The sequence below is a fragment of the Ixodes scapularis genome, unplaced genomic scaffold, assembly GCF_016920785.2.
Source record: "Ixodes scapularis isolate PalLabHiFi unplaced genomic scaffold, ASM1692078v2 PGA_scaffold5__190_contigs__length_132052651, whole genome shotgun sequence".
Taxonomy (NCBI): domain Eukaryota; kingdom Metazoa; phylum Arthropoda; class Arachnida; order Ixodida; family Ixodidae; genus Ixodes; species Ixodes scapularis.
This window is the reverse complement of record NW_024609880.1, coordinates 3,027,498-3,046,560: the sequence shown is the minus strand read 5'-3', so window position 1 is coordinate 3,046,560 and position 19,063 is coordinate 3,027,498.

The window sequence follows — 19,063 nt, the reverse complement described above, 5'->3', positions numbered from 1 at the left end:
CGTCTTTAAAACGACAATCGTCAGCCCCACAAACAAGAATAGTGGGATGACCCATGACGTTAAAAATGTGACCCCAAAAATTTTTTTTTAACAATATACACCTTTTTAGGAAACACTCAACCCCAGGGGCAACAAACCGTTTTTCAGCATTGGGTTTGAGGCTAGACTCTCGCCGGTGCCCCGGCTAACCCTAGCCGAGTGGACTGTGATTTCGATAGGCGCAGCCTGGGTAGGCGCAGTTTCAAACACTGCTGGCGTCTAAACTATCGTCTTGTCCCGCTGTATTTTGTGTTTCATGTTGTATTTATTTTCCCAAGGACCCTGAAAAAGCATTGCGCACATCTTAAAAAAAATTTAAACTATTTTTGTTGGGTACACGCGCGACAGAACGAATGCAACTGGAATGTTAATTGCCGATTTTTTTTGTATGATACGTTTTGACGGCGCTGCTTGCTTAGCTGCGTGTCAAACGACAAAGCGCTTAGCTGGCGATAAAATAACAAAAAAAAACAGAAGATAGCCGAAAGCATGCATTTTTCACGCTTTGCGTTTGAAGTGGTTTGGTGGAAGGGGATTTGATTCGGGGTTACTGGATTTCTTTACTTGGCGATTTCATTCTTTCTTGTGCATCCGCATAGCTTCAACCGGGTCGTACGTTGTATCGGCAGTTTCACTGTTATTCGATGAGGGGTCTAAGTCTCTGGTGCCTCACGAGGGGTGAGGACTCTTAAGGTCCCTCGCGGCCGCGTCATGAGCCGCCTCGTTGCCGTGGATGCCCGTGTTTCGGGATCCACCAGACGATGTCCTTTGTTTCGTGTGTACGGTCCACAGCCTTGTACAAACGGTGCACAGCCTTGTACAAAATGTGTTTGATGGTTCTGCAAGTCGTGGCTCCGTTTCTTTGGCGTTTTCGAATGACGTGCAGCGAATCCGTAACTATGTATAGCTAATTTGTGTCGTGCTGTCTTTCTGTCCCGTCCATTCGTCTTAAGTTGCTCTTTATAGAGAAGAGCACTGCTTTGGCTTCCGCGAGTTCGGGAGAGTAAGAATCGGCTCCTCGTGCTTTGGTTGTGGTCGATATGAATGCCCCCATTGGGTTGTCTTTAGAATAGTTGATGGTGGCGGCTATCGTGGCAGTCTCTGGGCCGGCGATTTTGATCACCACGGCTGTGTACGCGACCCTGATGGACGGGTCCGCCAGAAACGTTCGGACATCGACTGCGCGGTTTAGGGCGTAGTGTTCCCTTCGTTTAGCGTGTTTCTTCGCGTCCATGTTGCGCGAGGTCGGCTGGGACTGTGTAAGGCCGATGAGGATAAGAGTGCGGGTGGTGGGATGCCTCCTGCGTCATACTGGCCCTCTGGGTTGAAAAGCTTGGTGACCTTTGTGCCGTGCTCCGTGTGTTTCAGTCGGGCGTTGTGCGTGGCCACTTGTTTCTCGAGGTCTACTCCCCAATCGGTGAGCTATACGCATTGCTTAGTTGGTTCAATGTTGGCAAACCTTGGCAGTCCAAGTATGATTGACTGTGCATCGTTGTATAACAACTCAAGGTTTTTCTTGTATCGGTGCGTGAGCTTGTAGAACTGAACACCGTACAATATTTTGGGTGCGGGGACTGATTGTACGAGCGTCTTTAGGGTTTTCTCTCCCGCCCCACCGATTCTGTGAGATATGCGATGGATAAGTTGCAGGCCTTTCTTCCACGTTCGTGTGATAGTGTTTATGAAATTGTTTGCCATGGTGCTGGCTGTTTTCAAAGTGCACACCAAGTAGATAGCCAGCAAGTAGATAACCTGTGTGTCCTTACGGTAACGTCGTCCGCATATATTGTTGCCTTCGGCTGTGGCATGTCGCATAATTTTTATAGGAATGGAGACATTACGATGTTAAATAGCGTCGGCGATAATACCGCTCCTTGTGGGACGCCTATACTGTTGGGCTTCGTTTGACTTCCTTCGTCGTTCCTGTCTGCCTTAAAGGAGCACTGACACCCCAAAATCGAATTTTTTTTATTGTCTAAAACGATGCAAGTTGCAGTCATAGACACGCAAAAAAAAAAAACGCATCGCGAAAAAAAAAAAATCTTTCCGCGCGCGCGCGCCTTTTTATTTTTGGCTTTTGATTCTCCCGCCTCTCGCCTCCTCGCTTCTTTTGATTCGTGACGTCAAGAATCATGAAATTTAGAAGCTTTGTATGCGACATCTCTATAACATTTAATAACGGCAATCCTAAAACATGTTTTTTTAACGCAACTGCGAACGCATTACTGCCCTTCTTTTTGAAATACCAAAAATCGGGAGTTCGTTGTGGTGCCGTCTCCTGTATTTGTATCCTCCCACGGAAAACAGGCGACACCGCTGAAAACCGGTCCGCCGGCGCTGGCTCCTTTACTCCTCGCTTTGGGTCGCCATGGCAACAGCAGGGAGTCGTGAAAGAAAGTGGACCCTCATGACTCCGCAATATTTGACGTCAACGCACCGGCGTGGATTGCGCGGGAACTTCGAATTCGGCATTTGGAAATTGTTTTTTTACTTCACAAATACTGAATTCCCAAATTCCGAATTTTGAGGGTAATGTCCCGGCATCGTTTTCAATCGTTTCGAATAATAAAACAACTATGATTTTGATGTGTCAGTGCCCCTTTAATTGTGAATCACCAGTTCAACAAAAAGGATTTCACATAATTTAGTGGATTGCCGTATATGCCTCGGTTTCTCATCGCGTCGACCACTGCCCTGTGTGGAACCAGGTCGAAAGCCTTTTGTACGTCTACCGTCATAAGGAGTGGCATTTGTTTGCGGCGCGGGTGGTAGTCGGTGACATCTTTGTGGATGAGCGCTAGACTGTCGTGTGTACCCAAGTTTTTTTCGAAAACCGGTTTGTGCGGGGTGCAAAATTCCTTTCGTCTCGATTAGCTACTGAGTGCGTGCTACGACTAGTCGTTGACGTAAGTGAGAGAGGTCGTACGTTCGTTGGGTCCGTCGGTGGCTTACCCGCTTCCGGGATAGGTGAGACACAAGACATTTTCCATTTGTCCGGGATTTTACTGGTTCCCCAGATATCGCTAAACAATTGCAGCATTTCTTAGGTTGCTAGTAGTGACGCCGTCCTGCCCCGGAGCACTCTTGGAATTGCATTAGGTGATGGCGGTGTCTAGCTTCCGGATTGTCACTGGATCTATCGGACTGTCTGGAAGACCGTCCCATAGATCCTGTGAGTAAGCACCGATGCTGAGTGGGTTCGAAGGCCGCGGGAAGAATAGTGAACCCAATCTTTCAAAGATTTACTTCATGCTCTTATTGGCCAGTAAGGCAAGGACGGGAACCGTGTGCCCCTGTTTTCTTTTGCCAAACATGGCGTTGGAGGTGTTCCACACTTTGTTGAGCTGCCTGCTCTTGTCAAACGATTTTCAATGCCATAACCAGTGTTCTGTCTTGATATCCCGGGCATGGTTGCTTGCTTGCTTTGTAAGGTTGTCTACTTCAATGAGCGTGCTACGTTATTTGTCCTTTCGGTATTCGGTTAGAAGCGTGGTTCTTTCTACCCATAGCGAGAGAAGGTGGGTATCTGGGTGTTGGAGTGTCTCCGCTCACCTGTCGTTTCTCCGTGGCTGCTTCTTTTGCCTTCGTCAAGAGTTTGATAGGTCCTGGTATTCCATTTGGTCGATGTTTTCCCTGACGTAGCGTCTAAAGTTGTCCCATATCACAGTACGGATTGTGCGCCTGGTTCGTTTGTGGGAGTCAAGGGTGAGTGCCATCGCAATTGGGAAGTGGTCGCCACCCCAGGCGTCTCCTCGGACGATCGTGTTTGGTCAGGCCCAAGTGATTGAAAAAAATGGAGGTATTTTCATCACCTTACAGGGCTGACGTCCTCCCAGGCACCTCGCATATAACAGACGAGGCATGCCCGCCGCCCCATATCGACCAACAGCCATGGTATGTCGGCGGTGCAACAGACTGGGACATGAACTCATCTGGAACGATGCAACGATTGCGGATACATTCACAAAGACGAGCCCTCGTGTACACGTATCATGTACGTTAACTGCCGATCAAACAAACACTTGGCAACCAATTCACGCTGTCCGGCGAAATTAGAAGTAGACCAGCAACTACAAGAAAATCCCAGCACGCACAGAGTGGGAAACTCCCTACACAACGGCAGAACGAACGGAAACTACGTGGAAACCGCTCACGAAGCCGAAGGTGTCACTGCACACAAAAAGACACTCTCCGAAACCACTCACCATTCCGTGTCAAGGTAAAGGAATTCCCAACACTCTTCGAAACCAAAAACCACTACACCCTCCTCTCCGAAGAGAAAGACAAGCGCTGGAGAAGCACAAACCACCGCAGGATTCCTAGCCGCTTAAAGGGAGGCAACAGCCAAAGCTCCAAACCGTAAAAAATTGATAGAAATCCAGATCCGTAGGGCGACAGGAGAACCAAAGACGTGACTCCTGTCGCAAGCCCCAGAGGCAGGTCTGGAAGCCCACATATGCACACGCCAATATGGAGCGACCGGAGACTCGCTACTTCCCGGACCGCGATGCTGAAGCAAAAGCGTGTTGCAATGAACTTCGTTTCATCGGCGAGGCAAGCAAGCTAGCAAGGGAGAGGCTCAAACAAGACGAGGACGACCTGAGAAGGCTTGGAACCAAGATTCAGGCACGTAGAAATCAACACAAAGAAAACGACCGGATTAGATAGGCAAGAGAGGCCGACTTGCGTCAACGCATAAAGCCACACTGCAAAAGGGGCGCTAGAGTACAGAAGGAGCACTGCCAGCTACAACGCCAGCAACAAAGGAGACCCTCGCCGACCCATCCAACTGTGGGAGGGACGAACAAAACGAGACAGAATCAGCTGTTACAACAAAGGCAACCCATCACATTGCGCCAACGACTAGCGAACTTGATTCAACACCAAGAATTACCATACAAATCTTGCAGCAAATATTATGCTAATCTAACATACCACGCAGTAAATTATTCAACAGAAAATACCACAACTTCACAGGCAACACAACTAACAAATGCAGGAGATGAATAACGCGAGCATCAACGGAGCATCGCCCGCACCATCGACCCCTTCGGGTAGCCACGATCGATAACTCATCGAATGAGCAGAGAGTGCGGATCGTGCAGTGGAACTATCGGGGCTTCGAAGTAGGCGCGACATTGTCCCAATTCCTTTCACCGAGCCAGAAATACACGACGTGCTTCTACTGCGGGGACACGGGCCGACACAATTGAACTACGTGGGATTGCCAAGCATTTCACACCGACCATCGTACACAAGAAGAGACGAAACCACAAGTACGACAACACTGACGGAAAACAAAGACAAGTAGAAGCGCAGGCCGGTGTCTACGTCAAGAGAAAAATTTCAAATGTGCAAATTAACACCAAACAGGGGTGCAGCACAACACACGAGGTGGTCACAGTCCGCATCGAACTCCGGAGGCAGTGGCAATAAACAACTCATGATCGTCTCGCCATACTACAGTCCCGACACGGGACACCGTTGTTCGACTGACTCTCAGAAATCTCTGAAGTCTCAGAGAGACTCTGAATCTCAGAAATAAATACCACAGAAGAGCGTGTAGTGTTCCACTACACGCTCTTTTGTGGAGATTTTCACGTGATGCACGCGGCATGGCGCCCAAACAAGACCTCGAGGAGGGATACCAAACTGTACGACACGCCAGAGCAAGCGGACATGACACTCGTCAAAGATATGAAAATTCCGACATGGCACGGAATCAGCGCCAGAGAACAAGACACAGTACTTGACTTGGCTTGGGCCTCATCAAACTGAAAATAAAGGTTTAATCAGCTAACTTGCGCCGAACATGATAGAGAACGAGCATCGAGACTGCAAAAACGATGGCGGCATTTTGGCGGCGTAACAGCAAGCGAGAGTGAGACTGACTCGACAAAGTCGCGGGTAGCTCCTTGTCTATTGTGCGTCACTATCTCGAAAATTTGGCAAAGAAGGTTTGAGCGTCGCGCGCTCGGAGCGGCAATGAACTGGCACTTCGGAGAAGAAGAAAGCTGGAAATAATGACAAAAGTTACGTCCGGAGCAATAATAAACGCAAATCGTCTAGGTGCTTTTAAAGTTTCCAGCTGAACGTAGAAGAAAAAAAAAAAAAAAAAACAGGGGAGAAAAAGAGACACACGCTGCTGGGGCCCTAAACTCGTCAAACCCAAAGTTGAAGTAAAACGTTCGCGGAGCGCGCCGATTGGACGTTGGCGACAAAAGCGCAAAGTCGTTGTCGTGATAGTCCAACCGGTGCTCTTTGTTAACTTCGGCCATAACTTAGTCTTTGACGAGTTTAGAGGCCCTGGACTATAAACCTTTTACTCAAAATCTACTTTATCATTTATACTTATGAATTATATGGCTGCGTTCCCAGGGTAACTTCTTTTTCGGTGTGATGTTTGATGGATAGTGTTCACATGTTCTCGACTTGGTTGCTCACATGGGGCGCTTTCTGAAGTTAAAGCTTTTTTGAGGGGAAATAGCGTAATGGACGCGGCACTTACACAGTCGTCAACATTCGCCTCAATGGCCAGAAACCCCACGATCTGCAGTAACGTTTGAAGGTGCTCTAGTCGATGGTGCATTGTAAGCAATGCACTACATGAACATATATGTAACATAAATTATATGTAAACATATAATTGAAACAGCGCAAACGAACACAAATACAACTAGAAGAAGGGACACAGACACAGCGCTGACTCACACCCTCACTCACTCAAAGACAGCATTCTCACTCACTCCCTCCTCTGTCTCTGAGGCCTTCACCTTCAGGCCACCTATCCGTTCATTTTGATCGGTGCGGCTCTTCACCTCGGTTTGGTGATATTAAAATTTTGGCTAAACAATAAAAAAAAATGGCCAGGGAAATCCATGAAGCATGTTTCGTTCGGCAACGCGGTCCCTATCCATGCGTAAATTCAGAGTCAGCAGCGTTATCCAGTGAAGAGTTCGAGTTTGTTCAGAGTTTGGGCACGTTTGTTTAATGGTACTTTCTGCTATAAATGTTTCGGATGGCACATGGCAGTGAAGATGTCCTAAAAAGCGGGACTCTTCTTCTACTTCTTTTTCCTTCTTTGTCTTTTTATGTTGATGTGTTTTAAGAAGGCGAAAAAGAGAGTAAGTAGTTTGCAACCGCTGTGTCTGTGTCCCTTCTCCTACTTGTCCTTGTGTTCGTTCGCGCTGTTTTAATTATATGTTTACTCGAGGATCTCCCTTGCAAGCTGGTTTTCGTGTCTTGTTTCCATGTGAGCAAACAAGTTGGGAACATGTGAACGCTATCCATCTAAGATCACACCAAAGAAGGAGACGTTACCCCTGGGAACGCAACAGTATAATTCATTTAAGAGTATAACCTTCAGAAACATGTCAAACTGACCAGCTCAGTTCCAGGCAGTCTCAAATTATATTCTAGAAGTTCATGACCGTGCGTTGCTTTCTCAACCTTGCGGGCGGCAGTATACGCCGAGCGCTTGAAATGGACAAGGAAATGAGCGAAGGTAGGTGTAAATTTACATAAACTCCAGTATACCCGGCCGCGCTTTATCCTAACCAACGTCATAATAAGCCATTTCATATTGAAATGGGCGACGATCTTTTTTCTTCCTCAAGTTGATTTGCTAGGCGAAAAGTTTAGTTTATTCGAAAACGTAACCGTGTTTATTTATTTGTCTTTTTTTCTTTTTCTTACGAAAAATAAATATTACAAAAATTCTCTACTGCTAATGGCAATCATTTTGGTTTAATTTCTGTAAACTCTTACCTATTTATTAGTCGTGTTTTGTGAAAACACACCACAAAGATTAAAACTCGGTGTCGTTCTTTCCACTGTTGTTTATCAATGTTTTAAATTCATTTCTGAAAAAAAATCCAACATTGCTATTACACTAAAGAATAAAAGTTACAGACGGGAAAACACTGTTCTTAAAAAACCGGCAACATTGGGAGACGCGCACGCCTAGAAATTAGGTTAATTTAATGACCTAGCTGATTGCGATCTTAATCGTTTTAGTTAGTTGTTAATTGCAGTACACGTTCGAAGATGACAAACGTGTACCGTTGCTACATGAACGTTGCTAAAGGAAACGCGACCATTTCAGAACCAACAAAAAACCGTTAAGCAGGAGATCAATTAAAGCGCCCTCAAGTTTAATTCCCACAAGTTCAAATTAACAAACGTTTAAAAATTAAGCAGCTAACAGTTTGACATCATCGAATATACGAGGCGAAAGAGTAAAGTGACAAACAAGAAGAATAAGCTCCTGACAAAGAACCGCCCCTCTCTCCCCCGCCCCCTGCCCCATCTTTCTTTCAGGCAGCCCCATTTAAAGCTAATTATTAAGCGCTCGACCGCACCTGAGGTCCCGCGCAATCAAGCTGTCGGCTGGTAAATTATTAACAGTACGCAAGACAATTATGAGAACTAATTTATTATCACCGAAGCCTCGACTTGGTAGTAGGTGTGCCAGCAGGTACTCGCTTTGGTCTTTGTAAATGGAAAGCCGAATGACATAATGCAAGAAAAAATAAAAGTTATTATGCAAGTGTGGTAGTTACAAATTGCGGTGAAATTATCTGAATATACAAAAAAAAAGAAAGAACGTGTCCAACAACTTTGCGACGATACAGGGTAGAAAACAAAGATCCTATTAAGGCATTCAAAACAAGGACATATTACCAAATACGATATAGCTTCGCCAATACTGGAAACTCCTCCGAAAACACATAGGAGCGGCGGCGAACGTGACAGTGGCGCCTCTAGCGGACTCGGAGTCTACAGAAGCAGTCGTCGCAATGGAAAAGTATAGGCTCCGCGACGTCCTCGAGCTTTACAAGCCCCGTATCGTCACCCTAACAGCGAAAACAATTTATTACGGTCAGTTCGCTTGCAAAGCGGAATCCACTGATCGCAACTGCAACGACAATCGAATAACAACGCGCGCATAAACAAAGATAGAGCAGTTTATTTAGCGGTCTCAAACGCCTCTCAGGGGATCACACGCGTTTGAAACGCGTCTGGGAAGCGGAAAAAAGGCGTTCAGCTACTCGAACTACGTCGTAATCGTTAAAACATGCAAAAACGACATGTTAATATTATCAGAGCAAGCGCACGAGCTGCTGGAGCATAAAAACAAAACAAAAAGGTAAGCATAAAAATGAACGAGCAAACACTTACCGAACTTTGCAGAAAAAATGGTGTCGCCATTCCCGACGAAAATAAGAAGAAACGGGAAAGAGAAGCGAACAACGGCGAATAAAACAAAGAAGCTAGCAAAAAACTATTTCAACGACGACGATCGTTGCGGCGCTTGTAGAAAAAAAAGAAAGAAAAATGTAAAGCAGCAAATGAATAGCTGGTGGTCGCCACCGGTGTTGAGTTCACGACAAACAAAGCGGAAGCAACAGACGAAACTAATGAAAAAAGAAGAAAGCGTCCCTTTTTTTCAGCTGCTTGTTGTACATTTCTTTATTTGCTTTCGCGGCGTAGGTACGAACTAAAAACAAAACAGGGGAAATAAATAACGTAGTGCAGCTCACACTGCCCGGTAAAAAAGAGTCGCACAAATGTTTGGTCGCAGGCAGCAATCTTCTGTATGTGCTAGCAGTGAGTAACCTTTTTTTGCTTTCGAATTTCTTTTTCCAGTGACTTTGGCGGGTTGTTCGTTCGCTCGCCTGACGAAGCAGTTTAAAAGTGCATTCAAGTACTTGTTGACGTAGGTGTCCGTAGGTTGACGTAGGAAGCCGAAGAAAGATTTTCCACCACATCGCACAAACTTGTTCTTGCAATGGTAGGCACCACATCGCACAAACGTGTTCTTCAATGCGGCCGGTTGATCAACAAACGATGACCCGTAGCAGACGTGCCGGCCGGAGTACACAAATAAAATTCGAATAAAAATGGGTAACGAGCTTACACTTCTTATATATTTAATAAATATCAAAAAGCACGTATGACGATTTTAGATTAGAAACTCAATCGAAGGCGAAAATAGGAGGTTATCGGAGACGACAGTGGAAGAAAATACAACAACAACAGCAAAGTTGCAGACGGCCCTCAAAATGCCCGGGCCTAGCGCAGACGAACCAGGGGTAGTAAGCGCCGAAGCGAAGGAAAGGGAGTAAAAACTAAGCCAAACAAAACAAGGATACGCGATTGTTTACACGTCGGGTAATAAAAACAAAAAAAGAGCAAAAAACAAACAAAAAAATATACACAGCAACATATAAGCAGGGGGAAGAAATAACACGGCAGAGTGGCGTCGCCTGAAAACTATAAAAGAAAGACTCAAAAATGGAAAGAGTGGAGACGGTTCAACTAATGTCCCTCGATGTTTTTTTCCCAGGGACGTTAGGTTCAACGGGTGTAGGCCTTTATCGTAGAAGTAAAGAAGCAGCGAAGCAGAAGATGTTGGTCGTCCCCGCGCTAACAATCGGAATTTGTGCACTGTAAATAACGTGACTGAAATCATCTTTTTTCGCGGGGCTACGACGCTCTCCCCTTCTTTCTTTGCAAGCGCGAGAAGTCTGCTTTTTTCGTAACTCCGCTTTTGTTAATCTATGATCGCGTCAGATTTGCCTATGCACAACGCCTTCTTTCGGAGCATACTGACATCGCCGTAACGTACATGGTTCGAAATTGACTTCTGCTTCTTCATCCGGAGACGATCTTAACGGGATTAGCCAGCTCGCCTGCTCGACGAAACGGTTATAAGCAAGACACTCATGAGAAATGGGAATTGCAACGACAAAACGAATTGACTGATAAGAACAATAAAGTTGAAACGAAGCTATGTTCTGAAATGTTTGTACATTTCCCTTTTTCACGAAACAGCGCGAAGGCATACATTCGTGTTTTTCTTGGCTTACATAAGTTGTGACAGAATGTTTTCTTCGGGAGAACTCCGAAATTGCACCCAGAAAGCTCTAACATCTTTCCCACGCGAAGCGAATGTCTTTTACTCATGAGCTGGCACCCATTTTTTAACTTTCAAAGCAGCGAATGTCCGTGACAATTTTTTTTCGTTGGTCACCTCGCACGGAGATAGGCAAAACCAATGCATTTCGGAGAATTTGTCTGCCAGCGGAGACTCAAAGCTCGCCAGGGGCGCTGCAATCACTTTTCGCCCGTTTTCCGCGGGAGTTGCCAGTATTGGCTTCCACGGTATTTGATATTACATATAAACTCTACTGTTGTGCCGGAAAAAAAAATTAAATATAACTAGGAGATTGTAAGTCAAGGTTCATGGTCGTTTAAATGCCAGCCATTAGAGTTTTTAAATGAACATAGGACACACGAATTCAATCCGAAGCATTGTTGGAGATGACTCTAGAAGTGTTCTGGAAGAAAAGCAGACGCTTAAATTACAGTGTAATAAGCAAGAGTCATTACCCTGAATAAAAGAGAAGCGAATGTAAGAACGATATAAACATGCTATTTTTTCCCATATTGACTTCATTTCTCGTACAAGGTTGCTAGGTGTACTTACATATATGTGTTCTTTTTGTTTTTGATTTTAACATAAATCTTTGCATTACCTGTACTTATTTTTAACTTCGTCGAAAGGCGGGTTTTCTTAGAAACAACCTTCCCAAATTTTATTATTTAACACAAAATCACGAATTATCTTTGTTGCACAATTAACCTCTCAAATCTGGGCCATTGGAAAGGGTTTTTATAGACATTATTTTCATCGCTGTCCCACGCAACACCAAGAGATGAGGAAAAGTCCAACGCACGAACATTAATGGCTTATGTGAACGGAGAAAAAAGAATAAGTGTATTTAAATTAAATATCACGGCGTTTTTCTTTTTTTAAATTACGTCATTTTATGATTTCATTAACTACATTAAGTGAAGTTAATAAAATGATGCGAAAAACTGATTAAGAACTTACTTTTTTGTTGTTTAACGGAGAGGGGTAAAAACCCTAGAGTGTTTCTCCCCTCTCCAGGGATAAAAAGGTCGACAAAAGAAAGTGTTTTTCCCTACTAGATGTTCTTTTAAAATAACAAATTAATTGATGAATTTGTCTGGCCATTAAATAGACTGCTGAAGTTAGAATCACTGTATGTTTAAAAGATTAAATTATAGATTAAATTATAACGTTTTAAGGATGGAAACCCCAATTAAAACGAGATCAGCTTTATTGTGTTTTTTTTTCTGAAATTGATTTTTTTATTATTTTAATGTATACTGATTTCATTGCAATAAGTGTACTTTATTCTTTTTCTTGCTTTGTATTTTTTGCGTTCTAATGTGCTTGAAAGGAGATGTTACGCAACTGATAAACGAAGTGGACGTTAGAAATTGCGCCCAACGGTCTGATTTGCTCAAAAGAGCAGCGTTTTTACACGTCTTCAGCTTGATATAAATATCATTACTTGATGAATTTCATTCAAATACGAAACAGACGCACATAGAAAACATTAAACGATTGAAAAACGGTTTATGAAAAAAAAATATGTTGCGAGTTACTTTTGGTGGAAAGGTTTGGTTTAAATATTTATCATATGTTATAACCTAGACCTTAAATTCTGAAACTTTAAGCATCTGAAAGAATGAAGATTACGTTATGTTTCATAGTATTTATTGTATCGTTCTAAAAAGGTACACAGGCATCAATATATGCAGGCTCGTCGCAACACCACCCTGTATGGGTAACATTTCGTGCATTCCATGTGGGATTTTTACCGCTTAGAGGCCCTAATCTTGACACCTAGTGAAAAAGTCGGCGAGAAATCTGGCGGCTGTTATTGGCCGGCGCCAAGGTCACGTGCGGCGTTGGCCCATCATGGCGGACAGATTTCTCGCCGACTTTTTTGCAAAGTTTTAAGATTAGGGACCAAAAGCGGTAAAAATCCCCCATGAGATTTTTCATTCACTCACTCGGATCGTGGCGTCGGCTGTGGTCTCGGTGATAGCAAACCTCCGAAAGCAACGCGCTAACTGGTGACGCATTTTTGGCGCCGTTCAAATGACTCACTGGGATCGTGGCGTCAGCTGTGATCTTGGTGATGGCAAACCTCCGAAGAGAGTGCGCTCTCTAACGACACTTTTTTGGAGCCGTTTCATTGACTCACTCGGATCGAGGCGTCGGCTGTGGTCTCGGTGATAGCAAACCTCCGAAAGCAACGCGCTCTCTGGTGACGCATTTTTGGCGCCGTTCAAGTGACTAAATCGGATCGTGGCGTCGGCTTAATCTTGGTGATGGCAAACCTCCGAAGAGAGTGCGCTCTCTAACGACGCTTTTTTGGAGCCGTTTCATTGACTCACTCGGATCGTGGCGTCGGCTGTGGTCGTGGTGATAGAAAACCTCCGAAGAGAGCGCGCTCTCTGGCGACGCTTTTTTGGAGCCGTTTCATTGACTCACTCGGGTCGTGGCGTTGGCTGTGGTTTCGGTGATGGCAAACCTCTGAAGACGACGCTCTATGGCGACGCTTCTTTGGAGCCGTTCCATTGACTCACCGGATCGTCGCGTCGGCTGTGGTCTTAGTGATAGCTAAACTTCGAAGACAGCGCGCTCTCTGGCGACGCTTTTTTGGAGCCGTTTCATTTACTCACTCGGATCGAGGCGTCGGCTGTGGTCTCGGCGATAGCAAACCTCCGAAAGCAACGCGCTCTCTAGTGACGCATTTTTGGCGCCGTTCAAGTGACTAAATCGGATCGTGGCGTCGGCTTAATCTTGGTGATGGCAAACCTCCGAAGAGAGTGCGCTATCTAACGACGCTTTTTTGGAGCCGTTTCATTGACTCACTCGGATCGTGGCGTCGGCTGTGGTCGTGGTGATAGAAAACCTCCGAAGAGAGCGCGCTCTCTGGCGACGCTTTTTTGGAGCCGTTTCATTGACTCACTCGGGTCGTGGCGTTGGCTGTGGTTTCGGTGATGGCAAACCTCTGAAGACTACGCTCTATGGCGACGCTTCTTTGGAGCCGTTCCATTGACTCACCGGATCGTCGCGTCGGCTGTGGTCTTAGTGATAGCTAAACTTCGAAGACAGCGCGCTCTCTGGCGACGCTTTTTTGGTGCCGTTTCATTTACTCACTCGGATCGAGGCGTCGGCTGTGGTCTCGGTGATAGCAAACCTCCGAAAGCAACGCGCTCTCTGGTGACGCATTTTTGGCGCCGGTCAAATGACTAAATCGGATCGTGGCGTCGGCTGTGATCTTGGTGATGGCAAACCTCCGAAGAGAGTGCGCTCTCTAACGACGCTTTTTTGGAGCCGTTTCTATGACTCACTCGGACCGTGGCGTCGGCTGTGGTCGTGGTGATAGAAAACCTCCGAAGAGAGCGCGCTCTCTGGCGACGCTTTTTTGGAGCCGTTTCATTGACTCACTCGGGTCGTGGCGTTGGCTGTGGTTTCGGTGATGGCAAACCTCTGAAGACTACGCTCTATGGCGACGCTTCTTTGGAGCCGTTCCATTGACTCACCGGATCGTCGCGTCGGCTGTGGTCTTAGTGATAGCTAAACTTCGAAGACAGCGCGCTCTCTTGCGACGCTTTTTTGGAGCCGTTTCATTTACTCACTCGGATCGAGGCGTCGGCTGTGGTCTCGGTGATAGCAAAGCTCCGAAAGCAACGCGCTCTCTGGTGACGCATTTTTGGCGCCGTTCAAGTGACTAAATCGGATCGTGGCGTCGGCTTAATCTTGGTGATGGCAAACCTCCGAAGAGAGTGCTCTCTCTAACGACGCTTTTTTGGAGCCGTTTCATTGACTCACTCGGATCGTGGCGTCGGCTGTGGTCGTGGTGATAGAAAACCTCCGAAGACAGCGCGCTCTCTGGCGACGCTTTTTTGGAGCCGTTTCATTGACTCACTCGGGTCGTGGCGTTGGCTGTGGTTTCAGTGATGGCAAACCTCTGAAGACTACGCTCTATGGCGACGCTTCTTTGGAGCCGTTCCATTAACTCACCGGATCGTCGCGTCGGCTGTGGTCTTGGTGATGGCAAACCACCGAAGAGGGTGCGCTCTCTGGTGACGCTATTTTGGAGCCGTTTCATTGACTCACACGGATCGTTGCGTCGGCAGTGGTCTTCGTGATGGCAAGCATCCGAAGACAGCGCGCTCTCTGGCGACGCTTCTTTGGAGCCGTTTCATTGACTCACTCGAATCGTGGTGTCGGCTGTGGTCTTGGTGATGGCAAACCTCCGAAGATAGCGCGCTCTCTGGCGACGCTTCTTTGGAGCCGTTTCATTGACTCACTCGAATCGTGGTGTCGGCTGTGGTCTTGGTGATGGCAAACATCCGAAGACAGCGCGCTCTCTGGCGACGCTTCTTTGGAGCCGTTTCATTGACTCACTCGGATCGTGGCGTCGGCTGTGGTCTTGGTGACGGTAATCCTCCGAAGAGAGCGCGCTCTTTGGCGACGCTTTTTTGGAGCTGTTTAATTGCCTAACTCGGATCGTGGCGTCGGCTGTGGTCTCGGTGATAGGAAACCTCCAAAAAGAGCGCACTCTCTGGCGACGCTTTTTTGGAGCCGTTTCATTCCCTAACTTGGATCGTGGCGTCGGCTGTGGTTTTGGTGATAGGAAACCTCCGAAGAGAGCGCGCTCTCTGGCGACGCTTTTTTCGGGCCGTTTCATTGACTCACTCGGATCGTGGCGTCGGCTGTGGTCTTGGTGATGGCAAACCTCCGAAGATAGCGCGCTCTCTGGCGATGCTTTTTGGAGCCGTTTCATTGACTCACTCGTATCGTGGCGGCCGCTGTCGTCTTGGTGACGGTAATCCTCCGAAGAGAGCGCGCTCTTTGGCGACGCTTTTTTGGAGCTGTTTAATTGCCTAACTCGGATCGTGGCGTCGGCTGTGGTCTCGGTGATAGGAAACCTCCGAAGAGAGCGCGCTTTCTGGCGACGCTTCTTTCATAATGGAACAGCGCGAATTTTTGCAAGGACAGAAGAAGGAACTGGACAGGACGAGCGCTGACTAACAACTGAAAGGTTTATTCTCAGGAAACCACGAAGAAAAACACATAACACGACTCTCTAATCACGATGGAAGTTCGCATGCGCCTCACAAAATTGGGTGCTATCAGTTACACAATGTTGCATGCGTCATCCCCGATCTAAAAATTCGACCTCATTGTCCAGCAAAATCAAGGAAGCCTGACTCACGCAGGCTGACCCCTCCTTCTTTATTCTATGAGCTTCAACAATCTCTCGAGCTTTTTGGTCCCGGTGTTTATACAAAACAACGGCTTTTTCCAGTAACGGGGTGCAGGCGCAGTCCCTGCAGTGTAACGCCAAGTGGGAGCTTGCCGAACCTGTTGAAGAACTACGGTGTTCCCGCAGGCGAATGTTGAGGCACCGCCCCGTTTGTCCGATGTATACCTTCCCGCAGGTGAAGGGTATCTTGTATACTACACCCAAGGTGCATGGCACGAACTCAATGCGGTGTTTTATGCCGCACGGGCTCTCCCCCTGTTTCTCTACCTTGTTAACGCACTTTTCCACTGCAGAGCAAATACTGCTTAGCTTGTTACGTGCCGAGAATACAACATCTACCCCGAACTTCGAGGCTGCTCTCTTAAAGCCGTGTGACATGTGGTGCACATACGGGATGACTGTGACCTGCTTTTTTACTTTTGTTGCTTTCTCTTTATTGACTTTCTCGCTACTAGTGGGCTACGCGCACTTGTGTCCGATAAGGAAGGCTTCTTCGTCATCATGCCGGAGGACATGTTCGCTGAGAAGGCGACCTGTGCTGTGCAGAAGAACTTCAAGGCGGTCCTAGAAAGACCAGCGAAGGTTAAGGAAAGAGCCGTGGAGCTTTTGGAAAGATTGAGCCTTAAGCAGGTGTGTGCAGGGGTAAAAAGGGAAAACAACCTCACTTTGGAAGTTTTCTTCGCGGCCAAGACGCATAAGGCGGAAATTCCGTTTCGCACCATTGTGTCTGAGCGTGGCACCTGGTTGCGTGTTGTGTCTGGGTACCTCAAAAAGCACTTGGACACGTTAAATGCCGAGGACCTTTTCGTGATACCTAGCTCAAATGCCGTTGTTTCCTATCTCTCGGATAGTAACCCTGCGGGTTGTACAGCGTTCAGCATAGACGTTGAAGATCTGTATTACTCTATGCCCCACGATGACCTCATGCGTTGCATAAAAGAATGCATTACTGACCTCAACGATGAAGTTGCGTTTAGGTCCCAATGCGGGATTCCGGTCGAAGGGTTTCTAGAAGTGTTGTCATTTTATTTGAGGGCTACCTTTATCGGGTGGCATGACAAGGTGTATGTGCAAAAGTCGGGGGTGTGCATAGGGTCCAGGGTAGCACCCGTGCTGAGTAACAACTTCCTTGCAAAGGTTGACAGGGCACTTGACGGTCTGTTGAAGGCCCCCGCTAAAAAGATTTTTAGGTATGTCGACGATTATTTAGTTTTCGTCGACAAAGGTAACTTTAGTCGGACCCTTGATTTCGCGCTAAAAACGTTCAAGGAGCAGGGTTTGGGCCTGAGGTTCACTTTTGAGACCCCAAAAGACCAGACAATCCAGTTTTTGGATCTGAGCGTAGATGTGAGCCAGAGCCACGTTTGTTGGTGGCATCATCCCAGGACCACCAAGAATCTCCTTGATTTTAGATCGGGGCATTCCAAGCTCGTCAAAAGAGGCATTGCAAAATCATGTATCCTGTCCGCAGTAACAAAGTCTTGCTACCACAGAGTGGGACAAAGCCTTGCCGCCCAGGTAGGTAGACTAGAAGACGCCGGTTTCCCGGAATCGGTTATCGCCTCGGCGGCGGAAGCAACAGTGAAAAACATTAAGGGTGAGGCGCGGGGAAAAGTAGCAACAAAAGTAAAAAAGCAGGTCACAGTCATCCCGTATGTGCACCACATGTCACACGGCTTTAAGAGAGCAGCCTCGAAGTTCGGGGTAGATGTTGTGTTCTCGGCACGTAACAAGCTAAGCAGTATTTGCTCTGCAGTGGAAAAGCGCGTTAACAAGGTAGAGAAACAGGGGGAGAGCCCGTGCGGCATAAAACACCGCATTGAGTTCGTGCCATGCACCTTGGGTGTAGTATACAAGATACCCTTCACCTGCGGGAAGGTGTACATCGGACAAACGGGGCGGTGCCTCAACATTCGCCTGCGGGAACACCGTAGTTCTTTAACAGGTACGGCAAGCTCCCACTTGGCGTTACACTGCAGGGACTGCGCCTGCACCCCGTTACTGGAAAAAGCCGTTGTTTTGTATAAACACCGGGACCAAAAAGCTCGAGAGATTGTTGAAGCTCATAGAATAAAGAAGGAGGGGTCAGCCTGCGTGAGTCAGGCTTCCTTGATTTTGCTGGACAATGAGGTCGAATTTTTAGATCGGGGATGACGCATGTAACATTGTGTAACTGATAGCACCCGATTTTGTGAGGCGCATGCGCACTTCCATCGTGATTAGAGAGTCGTGTTATGTGTTTTTCTTCGTGGTTTCCTGAGAATAAACCTTTCAGTTGTTAGTCAGCGCTCGTCCTGTCCAGTTCCTTCTTCTGTCCTTGCAAAAATTCGCGCTGTTCCATTATGAATCCATACCAACTCGCCCAGTTATCCTGTTTACTATGACGCTTCTTTGGGGCCGTTTCATTGACTCACTCGGATCGTGGCGTCGGCAGTGGTCTTCGTGATGGCAAACATCCGAAGACAGCGCACTCTCTGGCGACGCTTTTTTGGAGCCGTTTCAGTGCCTAACTCGGATCGTGGCGTCGGCTGTGGTTTTGGTGATAGGAAACCTCCGAAGAGAGCGCGCTCTCTGGCGACGCTTTTTTCGGGCCGTTTCATTGACTCACTCGGATCGTGGCGTCGGCTGTGGTCTTGGTGATGGCAAACCTCCGAAGATAACGCGCTCTCTAGAGATGCTTTTTGGAGCCGTTTCATTGACTCACTCGTATCGTGGCGTCCGCTGTCGTCTTGGTGACGGTAATCCTCCGAAGAGAGCGCGCTCTTTGGCGACGCTTTTTTGGAGCTGTTTAATTGCCTAACTCGGATCGTGGCGTCGGCTGTAGGTCTCGGTGATAGGAAACCTCCGAAGAGAGCGCGCTT